The following is a 21,039-nucleotide window of genomic DNA, read 5'->3' on the forward strand; positions in this document are numbered from 1 at the left end:
GGTCCTACCACATCCCAAATGTTGTCCTTGGAATTCACCCTCTTTAGAAAGAGTGTATGGAAATTATTACTGTTGATTTCATACCATGTGCTCAAACTGGGACCAGAAATTTTAAGCACATCTCTCAAATTTTCTTCTGTGATTTGCAGCCTCCTTTGAGTATCCAGCCATCACTGATCACATTTAGCTTGTGTTCACAGTTCACTTGGTGAGATTTAACTGGACAACAAATGGATCAATAATATTGCTACAATAAAGATGTAGTTGTGTATATGTGTATGCCTGAGTGGTGTGGAGAGAGGTGAGAGTCCCTGGTATACTTGCTGCCTGAATTTGAATGATTTTCACACTCCTTTGTAAAAATGCAAGTTAAGTGATAGAAATCAAGCTATGACGAATTTGAAAAGATGAACCTTGTTAAACCCCTATGCAGTGAAGTGCAACTCAGAACATAGCAGTACTGAAAACCATGCCATATTTTTATTTTTAGTACATGGCAGCAAAACGTAACAGTTCAAGAGATTCCAGTTTTAAAAAATGCATTTAAAACATCACAGAGGAAGTTATGGCAGAAGATTTATTTTCCAATTGCAATTTATTGGCTGAGACATTTGTTATTTATGTACAAATTTCAGATTTTTCACTTACTGGTATCTGAAAAAAAACCCTTGAATCTTTTTCCAAATTTATTCTACAGCCAAGGTCCAGAACTCAAATAGAAAAGATTTTGTGGGCCAAGACTGAAATGCATTGGCAGCCCTCTGATTGAAAACTTCCAATACTCTGGCTTCTCAATATATGGCAATAGCTAAAATGACTGTTTGGGACTTACAAAGGTGAGCTCCTGCATCTCCTCCCTTTCCAACTTTTTTTTTCCTTTGGAAAAACAGTGTGTTCAAAAACAGAACACAGAGGAGTATTTTAGACATGACTACCTGCAAAGACTTCATGATGATAAGAACTAAGGAGAGGGTTGTGCCTCAAAGCCATAAAATATAACAAGAATGGGAATAGAAAAAGTGCCAGAGAAAATGAGGTTCCTCTGGTAGATCTTGTTACATTTTAATGTCTGGAAGCTCTAGAGCCAGACACCTCTCTGCACTGTGTCTCTATATCTGTTTTAACTGGCTGAAGAAGGACTAGCCTTACAATGCTTTTTCAGAAATACAGGACCAATCTAGGAGCTCTGCATGTGATTTCACTTACGTACCAGGAGAAAAGGAGATGCAATTAAGGTAGACCTCAGAGACACAGCTAGGACTGCCATACAAAGTGAATCATTAGGTTTAGATGAAGGTGAGCAAGATTTTCAAGCTCAGACATTTCCCTCAAGACTTGTGTTCTGTGATTTGTAGCTCTCTCTGAGCATCTGACCCTCAGTGACTACCTTTAGTTTCTGTTAAAAGTTTGGCTGGTGAGATTTAAATGGGCAGCTGTTACAGGAAAACCAGTGTCAAAGACAGCCAATCAATAACATTGCTGGAATAAATGTGTACTTGCTCTTGTGTGCATGTGTGAAGAGAAATGAGAGGAGAATAACACTGAAAATGAGAAGATGAAAGTTTGTTGCGTGAATCACCATGATACACATACATCTTGTCTGTGTAGTGCTTTCCTGCTAGTTCCCTTTTCCAGGCTAGCATGCATGCACAACGCATGCAATCTCCTACTTGTTCTGTCACCAGAACCTAAATTTAAGTCCTTTGAGATGCAAACGTTGTCATTCTACTGTCTTTAATATGTGCTGTATATTTACAGATCTACTCATAATTATGCTCCACATTCCTTACAGAAGGGTTAGCTATAAAAGTAGTAGCTGATATTCTTATGCTAATCAAACTCTCTAGACTAACATGGGTTATAATTATGATGCTGGATGAAATGCTGAAAATTAGTCCCTATTCCACAGATTCCTTACAGACTGCAGAGTCAAGAAGAAGCAAAGACTACAAAGGAATAGAGGCATATCTGCTCAAAACCATCTGAACTTTTGCCCCTTCAATTCAGCTGCACTGTCTCTCAATATTGAATAAAGGCGGTTGCCAATTGGAAATGAATTCTGCCAATTTCATCGTTACTTAAAGAGCTAAGAAAAAATCCATTAGATTTCTTCTCTAATGTGTCTTTGTGATACTGATAATCAACCATAAAGGCAGCTGAAACATTTCCCATCTTTCCTATACTATATGATATTATGGCAAACTATGTATAAGGCATCTCCCTTCACATTGCTCAGGTACATGCGTGCATATATAGTCCTGAGACTCTGGTAGGCATTTTATTGATCAGAGACAGTAGTCTCCCCCCAAAGATTACGATTAATGCCTCCATCCTGCAAACATTTCTGTATCCGAGTAACTCTATGTCAGCCACTCCTGCTGCTGCGGGAGAACTTTCACACCCAGCATAAGGAGATTCTTATATACCAGTTGTTTGGAGGGGTAGGACTCTATTTTAGACATGTCAAACTGAGTGACAAACTAATGATGATAATGAGAACGATTAAGACTACACTTACTGTCAAGAGCTGTGGTTTAGTCAGTTATGTGGCCACTACAGCTACATTTTCCAGGCAATGTGACTTTTTAAAATAACGTGCTTGTCAGACTTACAGAAATAATAAAAATTTCTGTCTGGCAGAATAAAGATTTGAGGTAAAATTCACCTTTGGTCACAGAACCAATATGAGCTAATAGCACTGCTTTAGTTTTACTTAAAACATATTTTGAGGGGATAAGTGAAGCCTGAATGATACACAGGCCCTGGGCAATTTTTACAAAGGTATGAAATTTTATCTATATAAAAGTACATAGATGAGTCTTGAGTATTAATAGATAGATTCTTGCATGGCCTGTAACTCCAAATAATGTGAAATTTCTCATATTAAAAATACATTAGTGAATCAATTAATGTAAAGGTTACGTTGATGGGACCTTGCAAGTATGTTTGATTTATGAAATATGCCTGCTGGTCATTTGTAGAAATTTCATAGGGCTCTCAGAATAGTTTCCAGAGAAGATTGGTATAATTAACAACATTTTATGATTTATATACAGTATATACACCAGGGAAGACATTTCTAGCAGCTGTCGGTTCATTTAGTTCTGAAAAGCTCTTCTTTTTGATGCATGGCTGAGGTTCTCTCTAGAATCATGTACAGCTACGCACTGGCTTAGCAATGCCCAGGGTATCAGCTTCCGAGCGAAGCTGGAAAATACCTGCTGATTCTGAGTGAATCAGGTGCTCGCTCTTTTGGAAACGTTCCCATGGCCTAGGTTTTCATTATCCTGTTTGCTTTCCCTTTCCTTCCTCTGTACAGAGCAAGCAAAGCCACTGTGTTTCTGCTACCAATATGTATAATGAGTGCCCTGCTAATGAAAGCATATATTTCTAACTCCTAAATTAAAATAGTCTCTTCTATATAGAAAATTGAATACAGTGTATTTACTAATAACTGAAATTTCTATATCAGGGAATCTGTTAATTTTTCCTTGTTCTTTGAAAACATGAATACAACTAATGTTCCTGTATTTTTCATTTCCTATTTTTTGCTTTTGTGTTTCCTAATTATTGATTGAAGGAGTTTTTCTTTAAAAAAGTCTTTCTCTTTTGGAGGCATATATCTCTTTTTTCTCTCACTCCAAAATGTTTTGGAGATCCTGTAAGAATGTCCTGAGACATGAACTGATCTATCAATACTTGGATAGATTAAATAACATAAATTAAAACTAGAAATTTAAGCAAGGAAGCAAATGTAATCATCCATGTTTTATTGTACATTAAGAAACTGATTGAAATTATTGTACATTAAGCAAATGATTGAAATAAATCTATTGTGACATTAAGACAATTTGTACATCATTCTAATGAGATGTTTGATATTGGATAAACACATAAGTCTTGATTTTCAGGTTTCTAAAAACAAAGCTAACATAAAATTAAACACAATCCATTAATTTTGAAAAGGGCTGTCTTAAAAAACCCAGTTACTTCTTGGATTACTTGATGGCTTCTGGGATTAGAAATAAAACACACACAAAATTCCCATCACTGAGTGAGTTGTCTGTGACCCAGATATGGTGTCTTCCTGACACTTCCACCAGGTTGTCTCCCAATCATGGCATTTCTTCTCTCAGAATATTTCTAAAAATAAACGCTCTTGTGTGTCCAAATCATTAGAGGAATTGTCCATTCATGCATTCTTTTTCACTTCTCTCTCATCCTTTATTTAAACTTTTATTTGGGTCTCTCTAACATGTATTAATTCTATCACATCTCCAAAAATGCTGTTCCTGAAACCTTCTTTCACCATCCTTCTTAACTTACTTGGGAGAATTAGAGCTTCAAGTTCGAGGCAGTTTCACAGGGGCTACAATGGCAGCAGAAATAACATTTACATTGCAGCTTAATCAGAATTAATCCTTACCCAAGAACAGCGGTTCTCATATTTCAAGAGAGAACACTTGGGTCAACGTGACACTGCAGGGCATATGAGAAATTTGCAGTATTTTGCCCTGTGGGAAGTTGCTTCACCTGTTACAGTATTTAAAATATGGGTAAGACCAATGATGGTTATTGTCTCCGTATTTGCTGAGAGAAGGAAGATATGGGGAAACGTATCTTTAAAGATGTTTTGTATTGTGTTATGCAGTAGCTCTTTTTATGCCATGCTAACCCGCTAGAACTAAGGATCTAAGCGGTGCAGTATATCAGAGCCTGAGATTCCTGAATAACTCACACATTGTGCCTCATTTTGAATACCTCTGTTCTGCTTTTCTGGTTTTATGACTCTGCATTGATCAAATGTACTCACACACCTCCCTGTAACAACTTCCCTAATTTACATTTGTCTCTTATGGCACAGCACTGTTCCATTCGCCCAATAATCCTAGTTTAAGTTGTTTATATGCCTTCCAGCCAACTTGAGCATTTCTGTACTTCTCCTGATGTTGCCTTTCATGTTTGGAATGGACTTCTTCAACTGGCAGTAGCTTCATAAAGCTGTTTACTTGTCATTTGTCAAAACTGTAATTCCAGAGTGACCCCTTTTTCTGAAAATTAAAAGAAGTTATCCAGTTAGGGATGCACAGCCTGAGCAGCAGCTATACCCACTCCATGGATTTCCTTCTCACAGAGCTGACATGTTTACAGGCAGGCAGGGTTAGGAAGCCTGCATTGCTGCTGATAGTGCTGTAACTGTTCTCAGAGTTTTCAATCAAGTCACTTCTAGGAGTGCAAAGTCATCATTACAAAGTTGTATGCAAAAGAATTAAATATTCCCATGGAAGTCTTAATAGGGCTGATCTAACTTGTGCTGAAGCTAATGGCAAATTCCCATTCTTTTCACCCTGAACTGGATTAGGCCAAATTTATTACTATTTTTGTTTAAATGTTGTCTTTTACTCCTTCCATTTTGTTGTCCAAATTAAGAATGTAGCCCTTACTCAAATGCATTATTTATAATCTGTTTATCAAAGGGTACAGCATGCCTGCAAGGTCTTCTGGAGACAGCTCAATGCTCACTCTTCCTATGCTTCAAACAAACTTAATGTGAACAAATCCTTATCTGAAGATACTGTGCTCCAGGTAGTCCCTATGCGGCGTACCACTACACATAGGAAAGATATACAAACCATGACAGGAAATAGTTCACCTCCAAACAGCTTGCAATGCAGGCATCTGCAAAAGATTGTGGAAATATTGCTGCCCAATTTATGGAAAGTTTATAGGTCCAGCTGGGAAATTGGTTTTTTATTTCAAATTCTGGACCGGAGAAACAAAATTAGGTCAGCGCCTGTTTCACAAGTGGCATCCTTACTTGTAGTACCATTAAAGGTAGACAAAATATATTTAGGAAAAAAAAGATGGTGTAAACGAGACAAACTACAGAAATGCACAACTTTCCATACTATATGGAAAAATGTTTTCCTTCATAATGGAATGAAATCACTGAAATCTTGGAACCAGGTTTTGACTTTCTTAACTTTTCATGTATTAAGCAATGCTATAGTCTTACAACATAAAACAGTAGCTCAGTCACCTCTTTTGTGCAGAAATCAGTGTTGTAATGACTCCTGAGCACAAACAGAAATAAAACCATCAAGGTACAGTTAATAATAATTTTCCAGTGGTTATTTATGGGCCTGATCCGTATTTCACACTCATGCCAAATAGTAACTACTCATGCTTGCAGCCCCATGGGGCACAATGGAATTGCTTACAGCAGAACAAATCAGAAAGTGTTGCTTCTGTGTGCAAGGTAATGGTTAACAAAATGGGAGTTTATAAAAAAAACCACCCAAACCTTAGAAAAGCTATTTCCAGATTATGGGATGACAGATTTATACTTCAGCAGATGAACACTACTCAGTAAGAAAGCAGAGGAACATAAAATCTGTTTTGAAATAAGTATAAAAACAGTCATTGAGAATGTGATGCTTTCCAATCATAGAATGAACAGTATTAGCCAGACAACACACAAAACCCCCAAACGGGTGGACTAAGGAAGAAGACACTGCTAAACAGACCATCACCTGCTTTCACATAGTTCAGCTGCTTTCTGTACCTTTTAAAGCAATCTGTACTTATTTGGTGACCCACACACTCACCCCCCCAAAAAAAAAACCTCTGGAAAAGAAAATATTCCAGGCTATTAGATATGAAAAAAGTTTTCTATTTTTCCTCTTTGAACTTATTGCTGCAATGACAGGAAAGGGGATTCTCCTGCTTTCCCTAGGGTTCAGCTTAGAGTTTTGCTTCTCAGCAGTTCCTTGTCCACAAACATCTCAAGTACTTAGATCCATGACTCATCCGAGCCCACCTAAGGGCAGCTGGAGTATGAGAGGGACAGGACTGTGGCTGGTCCGTAGGGGTGCTGCTCTGTGGCTCCAGACCTAGTGCAGCTAATGAAAACCTCCCCTAACTTTGCTGTTCCTGCCAGAGAAACCTGTGAACAGTGAAATAATTGTGGCATTATGAGAGCTCATAAAAGCAGCTCCCACTGATTCTCCTTGCTGTCTCTACAAGAGTAAAGGGTGAAACCTACAGTGACAGTTTAAATCTTAAAGGGATGACGATTTACATCAGTATTCCTTCAGTGTCTCATCTTTTATTGTAAGTTTCCCCCTGCTCCCTGCCCCCCCCGCCCCCCAATATAGCCTAAGGAGGACAAATTTATTTGATGGTACTATCTAGAGGCACCCTTTTAAACAGCTGCTGGAAAAAGTGTCAAGAGGTTCCTTTTTCTTGGAAATTGGTATGCGCCCAGCCCAGCGCCTCCTTCTCAGCCCTAAGCTCCCTTGCTCCTCTCCCTCCCTGCCTCCCTGCTCAGCATGGCCCGAGCTATGTGGAAGCGGGCAGAAAGGCAGTCGGCTGGGTTTGCATGCAGGTTTCTACGAGAAGGGCAAGCTGTAAAATCTGACTGTAGTCTGTAAGTGGAAGAAAAGCACTTGAGGACCACGTCAATAGGAGCTAACTTTCCATTCAGAAGTAAGCCAGACGACTTAAAAGCCGGTATCAAAGTTCCTTTTATTTGATGGCAGAAACTTCCTTCGCGCAGTGCCGAAAGAAGCAAGCCATTCTTAGCCGGGTGGTGGTACCTTGTTAGCAAGTTTGTTTGCCTCCTGACTCCATCTGCTGGGAAGACACCTTACTACCTGCTGTCCGCACTGCCACGTTTGGCAGGAGTGCAGAGGTGAATCACCGTGCATTCGCTCACTCTCACAGCCTTACTGTGGCTCTCCGCATATTTAAATATTGGGCAGCTTGGAGCAGCCACAGCAGAGAAGAAGTCCTCCCCTGCAATACTTCATGCACAATCACTCGACGCTCTCCCGCAACGTGGGGGGGTGTTGGCTCAATTGCCTCTGGATGCCCGTGTAGCAGGGGGCTGCTCTTCTGAGGAGACTGGAGGGGCTCAAAACAGGGTCTTCTCGGCCTCCGCTTTCGTTTAAGGCGCTTACATAACTTCTGGAGCAGAAACGGGAATTTAGATGACTTTGCCGTCTGGTGAATGCCGCCGCCACCCCTTGTTGGTCCTCCGCGGCTCGGTGGACGGTAGGTAAACGGTTCACGCAAGCTGGAAGAGCAGCGGAGGAGACGGGGCGGACAGGAGGACGCGGGGCTGCGTCCCCGGGGTGGGCAGGGCCCCCCGGCAGCCCGGGCTCCGCTGCCGCCCCCACGGCCGGGGCAGCGCCCCTCCCGCCCTGGTGCTCGAGCAGCGGGGTCTCGCCCTCAGCGCCCTCCATTGCCCCGGCCTTCCTCTTCCGAAAGGTGCCCGCAATGGGACCGAAACGCTGGCTCGGGTCAGAGGAACTTCTCCGAGAGGAGGAGGAGGGTGGTGAGGGCTCCGGCCGGGCCCCTGGGCGCGGAGGGCCCGCGCTCCTCCGAGGAGCCGGCGCTGAGGGGAGCGGGGCGCCTCGGGGTGACGCACCCTCATGGCGAGCAGGGCCCAGCCGCAGGCCCGGCCGGCAGCTCTCCGGGGACCCCCAGCCCCGCACGGGCGGGGCAGCTGGGAGGAAGGGCTTCGGGCCGCCGGCAGCCGGGCTGCCGCCCGCGCCTCCTCCGCGGGGCCGAGCCGGGGGACGCGCCCCTGGCCCACGGGGCGGGCGTCGCCTCCCCTCAGCGCAGCGCGCCCCCCCCCCGCCCCAGGCGGTGCGGCGGGAGCGCCTCGCCGCCCCCGCCCCGCCCGCCAGCGCAGCGCCGGCTCCTGCGCGGCCGCCCCGCCGGCAGCAGGCGGCCGGGAGGCGCGGGGAGGCGGGCGCGGGGGAGGCGCTGCCGCGGCCGCCGGGCGCTCTCCGTCCGCCCCGCACCGACGTCGGCGCGAAGCCCCGCCGGCGCCCGGGGGGGAGCGGGGGGTGGGCGCGTCGCGGGCGAGACGGGCGAGAGGAGGCAGATGCTTCCCGAGGCACAGCCCCGCCGGAGGGGCTCGGCCCTGGCCAGTGCCTGTCCGTGCGCCGGCTGAAGTGCTCGGCCCGCCCGCCCCCTCCGGGACGCGGGGACCCACCGGGCGGGTGTCGGGGAGCGGACGGCGCCATGCGCCCCTCCGAGGAGTGAAGGGCCGTCCGGGCTGCGCCGGTGCGGGCGCCGAACCGCCGCGGAGGTGGCCCGAGGTGACAGGAGGCCGGGAGAGGTGCCGCGCCAGCGCCGGGAGCGCTGCCACCGTAAGTCCCGGCAACTTCGCCGCCTGCCCTTCCCTCCCGGGAGGGAGAACCGCGGGGGGTCCAGCGAGCAGCGGGGAGGGGGCTGCCCGGGGGGCAGATCCTGGCTGACATTGCGGCCAAAAATAGGGGGAAAAGAGGGGAAAAAAGAGGGAGGCGGTCTGGGAGCTCTGACCCGCAGCAGCGGCGTGTGCGGTGCCACCCCGGAGGAGGGGGCGCGGGGGTGCGGGCGGGCGCCGGCGGCGCTGCACGGCGTCGGTCGGGGCGCGGGGGTGACCGCAGCCTCCGCGGGGCTCCGCGGGAGCGGCCCGCCCGGCGCGGGGGCTGCGCGGGGGTGACGGGGAGCGGTGAATCCCGGAGTTTCCACTGCGGCTTTTGCACTGGCGAACAGGTCGCTGCTCATACGGGGTAGGTGATAGAGTAGCCGTTCTGTATCCTGGCAGTACGGGGCGTTTAAATAACACCTGAGTCACTAGTCCGTGCTTCTCATTCATGTCAGATATTATTTCCGTGTTATTTTTCATCTGCTGGACCGATATTTGTACTTTCTTTGTCATTTGACTTTGCAAATGTAAAAACATTAGTAGGTTTCAGAATATTGCCATTGATGATGGCAGACTGATGTATGAGGCTATTTACTAGATGTGTCCAAGTACAATATAAATGCCTGCCAATTTTGTCTTTAAATTGCTATATTGATTTCTTTCTTGCGGGCTTTTTGACAAGGTTAACGTAGTTGACAATTTGTAAAGAAAAGAGAAAAACTTCTGTTTTATTTTAGTTACAGAATGTCAGTTGTAACTGAAGTGATGAACAAAAAAATCATTCATAAAAAGAGTAAATAGAAAGATGTGTATCCCAAGACCTCTTGAAATCAATATCGTCAATATCTAACATGCTTTCCTGCCATGCTTTTATATACACTGGCTACCACTTGAACTTCTTAACAGTAATACAGCGTGTGATATTCTTCCCAGGATTTCTTTCCCTGTTACAATAGAATTAAGTAGTCTGGCTAAAGGGAGTTTAGAATGAATTAATCAAGCCATCACATTAAAATGCCTTTGTCTTTTTGTAGGCACTGAATCAAATAAAGCTCTTGCTTCTGCTTCTTTTCCTCTCCAGTGTTCTCAGGGTGGTACTCAGGTGGGGAACCCTTGTGTTTGGTCGGGTCCCTACACTGCTCTAGGGCTGAACGTATCAGGGCTGACCAGGGTAACTTTTCTCTGCCACCAACAGCCCAAACTGCAGGTGGTGTCGAGCTGAAGAGGGAATGTAATTCACCACTCAGAATCCTAAGTGTAATTGTCAAGTAGGTAAATTAAATACATGAATGCTAATATTTCCTTTTAATTTCTTCAGACATCTGACAACCTTTACCAGTAGGTAACCTTTGCTAAGTTACCTGTCTGGTGCTTACTATAGCTGTCATATGCTGGTTGACATGAAATTATTCTGAATGAACTGAAACATTGTGTTTCAGTATCTGCTGGCATGTAGTAAAGTATGCTGACTTTATAAATCTTGAGTAAATGTTGGCCCTGTTAAGATCAATGGCAAAATCCCAATTAACCCCTCCAAAGAGTGGGCTTCACCATAGATCTTCATTATTATTTATAGTGAGTGCCAGCTGACTTTGGGTAGAAATTCAAGTGTCAATGTTTAAATTTGGCTAGTGATGGCGCTTCTAATAACTCTCCATAGCACTGCTTTAGAATCATGGGTAAGAGCCACACAGGTCTTAATATTTTAAATAAACTCTCTATATAATAAACTGTATTGTGCTTTCAAGAGGAGTAGGCAGTTCAGATTTGTCTTACATTCTGATTTTTATGGGAAGTTTCATCAGAATGGATCATAAACAAGTTAAATTGCAGTTTGCATATGTACCATATTTTAACAGAGGTATTCGGCCAGTATGGGAGGGAATATTATCAGTTTATGTTGCTTGTGGCAAAGAAGTTCACAAATAAACTGCTAAACATTTGACTTACTATAAAAATGTCAGCAAACAGTTGAGCTATGTTACAGTTTAGTTCTCTGCAGCTCATAAGCTTTAAGGGAGATGAAGGAACAGAAGCATCTTTCCTAAAAACCTTGTTGAAATATTACTGAATAATATATTCACAAGGATTAGCTCAATAAACTGACTGAACCTAGTTTAGCAAACTTCTTTTTCTTCATGTCTACAGCAGAATGGTTTTGAAAACCATCTGAAAAAGCTGAAAATTTTCATTAAAGATGAAAACAATGTTCTACAGAGTGTTTGCTGAATTGTTCTTCTTCCAGCTCTCTTCCGGATCAAAGAAGAATGGAACAATGCTTAAAATCTAGCCAGTTAGTATTATACGTTAATTTTAAATCTGTATCTATGGACCTGTAAGAAGCTAAATGGGCACTTGCAAGTCCTGTTATATAGGAATATTAGCATGACCAACATAACTGCCAATAATTTCCACTAATTTTGTATAAGTGAAAATGGAAGAATAAAGAACATATCATGACTTAGAGTTCATGAAAATCATTATATAGGAAAAAGACTCTTCTATATTTATTTTAAAAATTATGCATGCAAATACTGTTTTGGGGGAAAATGAGCAACTAAATAATTGAGCTACACTTGACTGAAAGTTGTGCTAGCAAGTACCATGAAATTCAGTTCTGAAAATGCCCATTGGTTCTACATATTAGTAAGCTGGTAAGCTCAGTTTTGTTTTATTTCTGATAATTGATATTTGGGTCCTAACTGTTGCCATTGAAGTCAATATTGAAACTCATATTAATGCTAGCACAGATCATACCTGCGCCTTTCAGGGGCGATCCTGTTATGTGCTGAGCACTTTCGACTGCTGTTTGTGGTAGAGTGGCATCCAGTCAGGTCCCTGCCTAGGACTACAGGCACAGAATAAAAGTCACTCTCTTGAAAAATTTGCCATGTGAATAGTCAAGAGAGACTGAGACATCTTGCTGAAGGCCATGTAGGAGGCCAAGAGATGATCTAGGTCTGAAACATGAGTACTCCATACTTAACAAGGGTACACCAAGCATCTTTTAACAGGATTGAATGTTAATTGATTCTTTGATAAAGGTGCCCAGAAATGAATGGCCAGTGCCTTAAGGTTGTATGTTATTTCCCTCTGATCTTGTTTACTTCAGTATTAACCGCAATGTTTACTAGCATGCCAAAGAACAGCACATAATTACATGTTGTTTGTTCTGTGCTGTTTTTTGGTCTTACACCCACTTTCCATTTGACATTGCTTTTAGTCACCTCCCTACTTAGGAAGGAGTGGGTCTGGCTGCTAGAAGCCTCTGGTACACGAGTGCAACGCAAGTGCCAGCGGCAGGACGTGCCCCGTGGCCCAGTGTCTCGTCCCACTCGGTGGGCTGCGAGATGGGTGAATCTTTTTGATTCCCCCACACCCAGTCCTGAGAAGCAAAGTGCTGGTCTCTGGATGGCTGCCATGCCTACGTGACAGAGCAGCTTCGGGTACCTGAAAAGGCTGCTTCAGGATGAGCCCTGGGATCTCTGCATGGTACTGCGTTACAGAGGTGGTGTTTTGTATGAGGAGTTGCTACAATACAGATGCTGTAACAAGCGGCTCTGAAGCAGAGAAAGCCTAGATGTAAATTTCCTAAAAGGTAATTCTCATTCTTCTGAAGCAGGAGAAGCAACTGTGAAAGATCACGCGGCTAAATAGCACCATTAATTTTAAAAGAGAGTTTTGCTTGAAGGTGAATAACGCATATACCCTAGATACTTTGTGCTGAAGCTTTTTGTTGTTTTTGTTACAGTTACGCTTCCATGCATAGCTTTTGATGGTGGGATTTGGCAAATGGAAAGAACAGAGAATCTGTATGCAAGACTGTTTCTAAAACTGTCCTTCATGTTGGATAAAATTTGAACTGATTTTGCCTATGAAACGGAGAGACACACTGAATTGTTCATATGGAGATCTAGCTAATACAAGGTGATGATGACAGAGATATTGGCCACATCTCAGTCAATAGCTAGCACTGCTAACAATGCTGGGCTTGGTATTCACCCAAAAGTTACAACTGGAAAATCCATGCCTCATGTTAAAGGTTGTATTTATGGGCACGTTTCAGCTGGACACCTTTTTAATCAAGATGGTACCCACAGATGTTGGAGGAGTCTTACTTCAGGTGATCCACTGAACAAACCAAGGACATGGTTTTGCCTCACCAGTGAGCCTGTGAGCCATTCAGTTGGCTCCATGCTTTTGAGGTGGCCCTTTGTTAAGGATATGGGTCTCCAGGGTGGGGAGGTAGTTACCCTCTGGTAGTGAGCTCCATTTGACTGCCTGTGCTGCCTTGTACAGATGTATGCAGAGACTAAACGTTAAACCAAGGAAGAACAAGAAGTTTTGGCATTCAGCCATAAGGAGAAAGTGGAGTCATTGAACACAGTTTATGGGAAATAGCACTGGGTATGAGAGTAGATATAAAGCACATCAGAGCTATGCTGCTATGGATTTTTCCATGGTTCCCAAAATGCCTTCTGAATTAGGATCATATGGTGGACAGGCAAACTAGTAATGCTTTTAGCACGTTGCATGCTGAAGCACTGTAGTCCTGAAAGGTGGGTTACTGCAAGGATCAGCTTAACCTGTGCACCAGAGACCCAGGGAACCTGTAGGGAGGAGCTCTCCTGAGTCCAGGAGGAGGTGGACTGATGGTGCAGTTCTGGTGTTCTTACCTAAACATACCAGACACAAAACAAACTGAAAAATGCAGTTCATGCAAGTGCATCACTGCACCTCGACATGATTGCATTACTCCTTTTTTTTTTTCCACAGTAATCCCGTGTGGTTCACTAAAGGTGGCACAGAATGGCATCTATTTTAAAATAAGCTTCTGGACCTTGCCTTTTTTGTCATTCACTTCAGTTATACTTAATAAAAGACCTGGCACAGATTTGGCAGAATTGGGTGTTCACACCACGTGTTTAGTAGTGTTTTTGGAAATAAGCGTGCACTTCAGTTTCCCGTGTCACATTTCAGTGTCGCAATTTCATATGACACTGTTCAGCAAATAATTTCCTGCTTGGTCATATCCAGCAGTGTGTATAAGAACCATATCACTGTGGCTTTTGATGAATATTTTTAACTATTACCAAGAGTTAGATGAATAATACATTTGATAACTTTTGCAGTATTTTTCAATCTCTGGTTTCACTATAGTTTATTCATTGTAGCTCTAGCGGTATGTACTCTAAAGGAGTAGAAAGATATGATGTAAGCTTGGTGGCTTTGACTTGTTAACTTTAGTTTGTGATGTCATCATTAGCACGGGCTAAAGCTTAGGTTAGAAAATTGCTGTTATTCAAAAGCAGGTGTTTGAAATGCCTTTCTCTTCCTGGATGTGCTACAAAGTGCTGAACTACCCCTCCACAATTAGAAAAGCAGATTTTTATTCTATTGTTTTGTCCTAGAAATTGGACACTTCTGCAGGCAATGCCAAGGGAGTTCACAGACATATTTGGAGGTTGCTTGAGTGAAGATGAATTGTGTCTTGTCTTCAGAGTTGTCTTCTCAGAACTAAGCTGACAATTAAAAATATCTCTTTTAAATAATGTGAAATGCTTCTGAAAACACAGTGTTGCTATTACAAAGATGTCAAAGCTCCATAGTTAAGATTGTGCTGAGATATACTTGTAAAAGAAAAAGAAACTAAACTTCTTTTTTACTTTTTTATTAGTGATTGGAATGAGACTCCACATTTGGCACAGTAGCCCTTCAAAGGTCAACTGAATTTTCTGCATGTGTTTTTTTTATGGTGAAATATTTGCTTCTTTTTCAGTGCTTGCATAACAAAAAATGCTGTAATCCATGGCACTGTTTAGAGCTTGATGGAAGAGTGAGAAAGGTAATCAAAGACTGAATAAATTCAGAGAGTGAATTAGCCACTTCTGTTTCTCTCAGGCAGCACTGAGGTGTGCTCTAGCACGAGAAAGCTCATGTGACTGTAGCATTTCAGCTGTGATGTATGCAGATGGATGACTCCATTTCGTTTAGTTTTGATTTCCCTCCATCTGATATCAGTAATGAGTGTTAACTGCTTCGAAAAATCACAGGTAGCTCTGCAGTTGTGTTTCATTGATATTGTTTGTATCTGGATCTTCCCTGCAGGCTGTGTGTGCCAGAGCAGTTATCTGTAGCAAATCAAGCTGTCTTGATTTAAGTGATCTGTGAAGAAGTAACGTGACCCCAACAAGTGATTTTCCCTTTTAAATTTACCCCTGTTATGATGCAGTACCAAGCTGGTGATGCTCCACGCTGCCTTCAGTACAGAATCTGTTTGTGTCTCACTTTCTGTTTCCCAAGCTACATTCTTTTGTGCAGAGCTATCACCATGTGATTTGCTCCAGCTTTCTTTCCTGATGTTTGTCTCCATTCATGTATTCTTAGTTACCTGTAGCCTTAGTCTGTAGCCTGTATTCTGTATTCTTAGTTACCTGTAGCTGTGCAGCTGCTTCATGCCTAGGCCCTTCTCTTACGTTGCGCTCCCTTTTCATCGTTGAAACATGATGGTGTAATTCGCTGTATGTCAGCTAACAAGCAGGTGGTAGGCATCTTTGGATGGACAAGTATGACTCCTTACAGAAGAGGAATGAATGCTGTCCCATGAAGTTACAGCTATTTATATGTTATGAGCTCTCATCTCTCATCCATTGGAGTACAATGAACAACAAAAGATACTTGATGATCTTTAAATTGTCATGATAGTCCCTCTACAAATTATACTAGCAGCCTGAAACACCCTGTGGGTGTGAGCATTTCATGCTCTTAAACATGCTGTGTGCAATCTCCTCCAGCCTTAAATATTGGACAGGAGAGACAGGATGCTTACACCTTTAATTGCTTAGAGAAACGTCTTAATTTTTTCTTGGCTTTGGTAGAGAAAGGTATCTAAGACTGCTGAGTTTCCTCATGTGACTAAAAGTTGGATCTCTCCTGATAAGAACTACTTCTGTTCTCACCAGTCAGTCCAGCTCCTAATGGGATCCTTATTTTCTTTTGTCTCCAATTCCCTACTCTCTAAACAATACGGAAGGTGAAAGGGTAGGTTCGCTGCTGTTACCCTCAGCTGTGCTGTTGCTGCTGGGGTGAAAACACTATGAAGACTGCAGGATATGGGATGCAGAAATTACATCAAATAACAAAAAATTTAGAGAAGGAAGTCTTTTGTAGAAAAGGCAGAACTCAGAAGAAAGAGATGCTTTGAGTGATATGTGCACCTGTGCATATGGTGGTAGAGATGACCTTCTGGAAAGTTACCTTACAAAATGCCTAATTAACTAATAGACAGTGCTGTCTTCCATTTACATATGTTGTAGCCGGGGAAATTTCATTTGCGCTCCAAGATTTAATTTTGCATATGCAATGCATCGGTAAGACAGATCACTGGTACTGGTTTAGTCGCTTATACAGGTGTTTGAGCGGATTATTGAATCTTAGTGTTTTGTATTGCAACCCTTCCAGGAACTCTATTTCTAACAAAGGAAAATGGCAAACAAGATTAGTGTGAGGCTGATTCAAAGGGTAGTTCAGTCTGACCAGTTTAGAGCATCTCTGGTAGGTCTTTGGCTTTGCTTCAGGCTTTTGCTTTTGCTTCTTAAACGAACATCCTTGAGAAACTGAAAGAGTAACCCATAGACAGCTGATCATGTGCTCCTGACCCTGTGGAGTTGTAGTGCTTGGAGTTTAGCAAATCCTTTAAGCCCTGGTCTTGAGAAAGACTCAGTGATGGGGAACAAATTGGGTGCGAGGAGACTTCCTTTAATTTTCTGAGGGCCACTTCCCCTACTACAGGCTGCTCAAGGGCTTGACTCATTTAGGCCCTTGAGCTGTTTGCATTACAATACAATATTTTCCTCTGTGTTCAAATGTTGCCAACTACATTTTGGGTTGAAGCAGGATCAAGTAATAAATAATAATAATTGTTACCATATGTTCTCACAGATAAAGCAGACCCAGTATTTTCTACTCTGCTGTTTTTTATTGTATTTTTTGTTTTTATTGTCTCATGGTGTTTGATCGTATATGCTTCCTAAAGACTGGAGTAATTTCAGCACCGAAAAGAAAACGTGTATGTTTGGGTTTATAAGTGTTTAAATGCCTGCTGACTTTATTGGCAATCAGACCTGCAGTGTTTTGAAGGAAATGTGTTCATCCCATGAAATGCCTAATGTAATCGGGGGTCATCACTGGAAAAACCTGTAGGTAGTGACTGTATAGCTATCACTTCTTCTCTTTCACCTACCATCCAAAATAATTCACGTCTGAGATCCACATGCAAACTAAAAATCCAAGCCCACTCCAGCATTTTGTCATTGCTGTAACTATTTGAGTTCTCTGCGCAGTGATAGAAATGACAGAAATCTTTGTATTTAAACTAGGCCATGGTGAAAAATGTAGCAGCCTCCCCTTTAATAAGAGGAAAAGAAGTGGGGCTTAATGGCCTATGGAGCATGAGAAATTAGTACGGTTAAGCCAGAAGGAGGTATGTGTACACTGTACACAGAAACGGTCCTGTGGAACCTCGACTATTAACTGAAGGTATCTTCATACCCTACCAAAATATTGGGACAATGTTTTATTAGTATCAAAGCCTGTAATTTCTTTACTTATGTAAATAACTTGCAACATATGGTCAGTGTATTATTTACTATAATGCAGGTCATCAGATACGTTACAGCCCTGCCACATACCACATCAAAGAATATGTTTGATAAGAGGTTTCTTGAAGTGATGAAGTACGGTTTTCAACTCATATGTAGTTCCACATGGAGAAATCACATGGGTATAACATTTAAAGGTAGTTAGTTATGCCAGTTCCTTCAGTGTAGTATTTTATAAAATGTATTTCAGAACTAATTTTACTGTTGAAAATGTTCCATTTTTTCAATGAAAAAAGAAACATATTAATGAATTGCAGGAATTTTTAAATGAAAACTAGATTTTTTACAATCATTATAAAAATACTTTTTCAGGTGAGCGGAATTTCAATTATGTATAAAAGTATTTTATTTATAGTAAAATACTGTTTTAATTCAAACAAATGCACCATAATATAAGCGTCTTGTACTCTGCAATGGGCATGGTTTGGTAGGACAAGGATGCAACAGCCTGGAGGACATACTGGGAGAGAATACAGCCCTATTCACAGTACATACTATAAAAAAGGAAAAGTTAACTGTGTCAATCTTCAGTGTGTTGAATTTATTTGGAAAATCTTAGCCAGATAATTGGCATCATCTCTGAAAATCTCCTCTAGTACAGGATATATTGTTTTGCTTATATCTGCAAGTTCTGGTTGCTCTTTTACTCTGAGAAGTTCTTGTGCTACCATGCAGTGGAAAATGGACTTGGCAGTAGATGGTTTCTGAGTCAGGACTGAACCTTCTACCGTTTGTGTAAGAACACACCCACACATGTACAGCCCTCATCTTCCTAGAACTTTGGTCTGCAATCAGTTTTGAGGTAGTGTAAGGCAGTTTATGCTGCCTAACTGCGAGCAGAGCGAACAAGACTAAAGCACAAAGGAGGAGTGGGAAGAGGTATAAATAGTGTGGAGTGTGGGAAAATGGGAATGGTTTCAGACATGGAAGAAGGATACTGAAACTGCGATTAGGAGTTAGTACTGAGGGCCAGTGGAGTTAGAGGCAGGAAGCATTTGAGAAGGACAAGCTTGTTTGACAAGTTAGATGCTGAGGGACTAACTGATGTCTGAAAACCACTGACATTCCCAGGAGGAGGCATTTAGGTGCTAGGAGGGGTGGGAGCTGGCAGGACACCAGAGCGATAGGAGGAAGATGCATTGGAAGAGACAGAATTCCCTCCCCTCTCTTCCCCACTAAATATACTGGAGTCATGAAGCCAGGAAAGCAAGATAGTTAAGAAGGGGAGAAACTGAAGGCCAGGGAAGGAGATTGGTACTGCTGTGGCAGAAAGCTTGGAAGGAGCAAGGTCTGACTGGGAATTGTGAATGGTACTGAAAGAATGGAGAGTGGAAATAGGTGAGAAGCAGCAGCTAATGTCTGGGAGGAGACAGGAGTGGAACAGAAGAAAGTTCATAATGGAGGAGCTCAAGGTGAGAGAGGCAATACCCTTGACAATGTGCCAGTCATACATGGTGTTCCGGAGTCTCACCAGTCTTCTGCTGTCAGCAGATATCTGTGAAGATTTCTGGTGATGTTTTATTTTCTTTCAGGACTTAAACCTACAGGATGTCAATCTGCCACTGCTGTGACCAATTCAGCCCTGCTGATGTAGACTTTTGCAGTGGACTTTAAAGGTTCTAGTCCCTTTCATGAGCCATTTTCACCATGCATAGTTAAAACACTGGTGTACTGATCTTAAGGCAATGGTGTTTGTTCTTCATGGGTGTATTGTGGTGAGCTTCAGAGGGTATGGTGAAGACACAGACAGAATCCGGAGAAAACTTGATGTTCCTCATACAGAGAAAGGCAAGAAGCATACACCTCCTGATCTTCCAGAAGGCTTATGCACAGGCTTATGCACAGGCTAATGCACAGAAGGCTAATGCACAGGTTTAGCTGATGAAATCAGTTTTTTGCTGGAAGGCAGGCAAAGAAGAAGGATTCTCTGTTTCTCATATTCTTTTGTACAGACAGATGAGAACATTTATAGATGTCTATAAGGGAAGACTTCTGAAGCGAACGGAAGAAATGTGGATGGAGAATTGGAGTGATTTGAAATATATGGTTTCAGAGAGAGGAGTTCTCTGTTCAGGGAAGAAATCTTAGGAAAGTTGAGGACCTACTGAGTCCTTTGGTGTGAGTGAATCAGCCAGCTGTAACTGATTACAAAGACTGTTTTTGTAGAGGAGAGTGGGGTTCTGGAAACTTCTAATAGGATGAGGTAAAAAAGAGATAAAAGTATGTATGTTAATGGAGGACACTTGAACATCCTAAAATACCACTAGAATGGCTAGAGCGTAAGAGATACAGAGCAGATGAGAGGACACCTCAGTACTGGTGATGACATGCAGATGATAAAATGTGGGAGGTCAGAAGTCACTCGTAGGCACTGTCCCAGAGAGAACATCAACCAGAGTTCAGATTAGAAGAGAAGCATACTGCAGAGGCACAAACCCAGCAAGTTGCCAGTGAGTGTGGAAGTATCAGCAATGAAAAATGAAAAGCAGGTGTTTGAGAAGATGTATGTTAAATACTGCAAAGCAAACTGAGGAGATCAAAGCCTTCAATGTGTGCAGCTGAAGAATGTCTCTAGGGAAAGCAGCCAGCAGCAATGTTGCTGTTAAAAAAAGGAGATTTATAGTGGTGAGACATGGAACTTTTAAAATAAATTAAGAAGAAATAGCCATAAAAATTAGCATCAGTATTGGGGTACAATTTTTGGGACTGACTACAGGGAAAATTGAACCTGTGGCACAAAACAAGGCTAGTAGGATACGCGAACATTTGTTCTATGTAGATAAAAGTCCAAGGATACAAGTAAGCATCCAGATATCTCTCTAATAGACACTCCTGCAGAATCAATTTTGGATCTAAAGTTTAGCTATTCATTAAATTTGATAAATACATTAAGAGCAGTGAAAACTGGAAAAGGGTGTAGCCTGGCAGGCCTGTGTAATACTAAGTTTCTGTGTGTGTTTGAAGACAGAGGATGTCAACTGCTTGCTGCAAAATCTAGCTATAAGGCAGTACCAGAAATGCATACTGCACCGTGATAACTATTATTTCCACTTTGAGCCCCTTGGCAATAGAGACATTAATTAGAAAAGTGAAGATGCCATGGGAGAGGGTGCACTTGATGATGGCAGTAGAGAAGAAAAATGGTAGGGTATTCCATGTATGCATAGATATTAAAGA

General features: G+C 42.5%; 1 protein-coding gene across 1 annotated transcript in view; it reads left to right on the forward strand.

The window, feature by feature from the left end:
• The first annotated feature begins 9,024 nt into the window (after positions 1–9,024).
• Positions 9,025–21,039, forward strand: part of CALCR (calcitonin receptor) — a 174,065-nt gene continuing 162,050 nt past the window's right edge. The window contains exon 1 of the mRNA XM_072851497.1: positions 9,025–9,161. The gene's annotated coding sequence lies outside the window, so the exon portion shown is untranslated. The remainder of the gene's footprint in view (positions 9,162–21,039) is intronic.

Source organism: Ciconia boyciana, chromosome 2 (assembly GCF_034638445.1).
Source record: "Ciconia boyciana chromosome 2, ASM3463844v1, whole genome shotgun sequence".
Taxonomy (NCBI): domain Eukaryota; kingdom Metazoa; phylum Chordata; class Aves; order Ciconiiformes; family Ciconiidae; genus Ciconia; species Ciconia boyciana.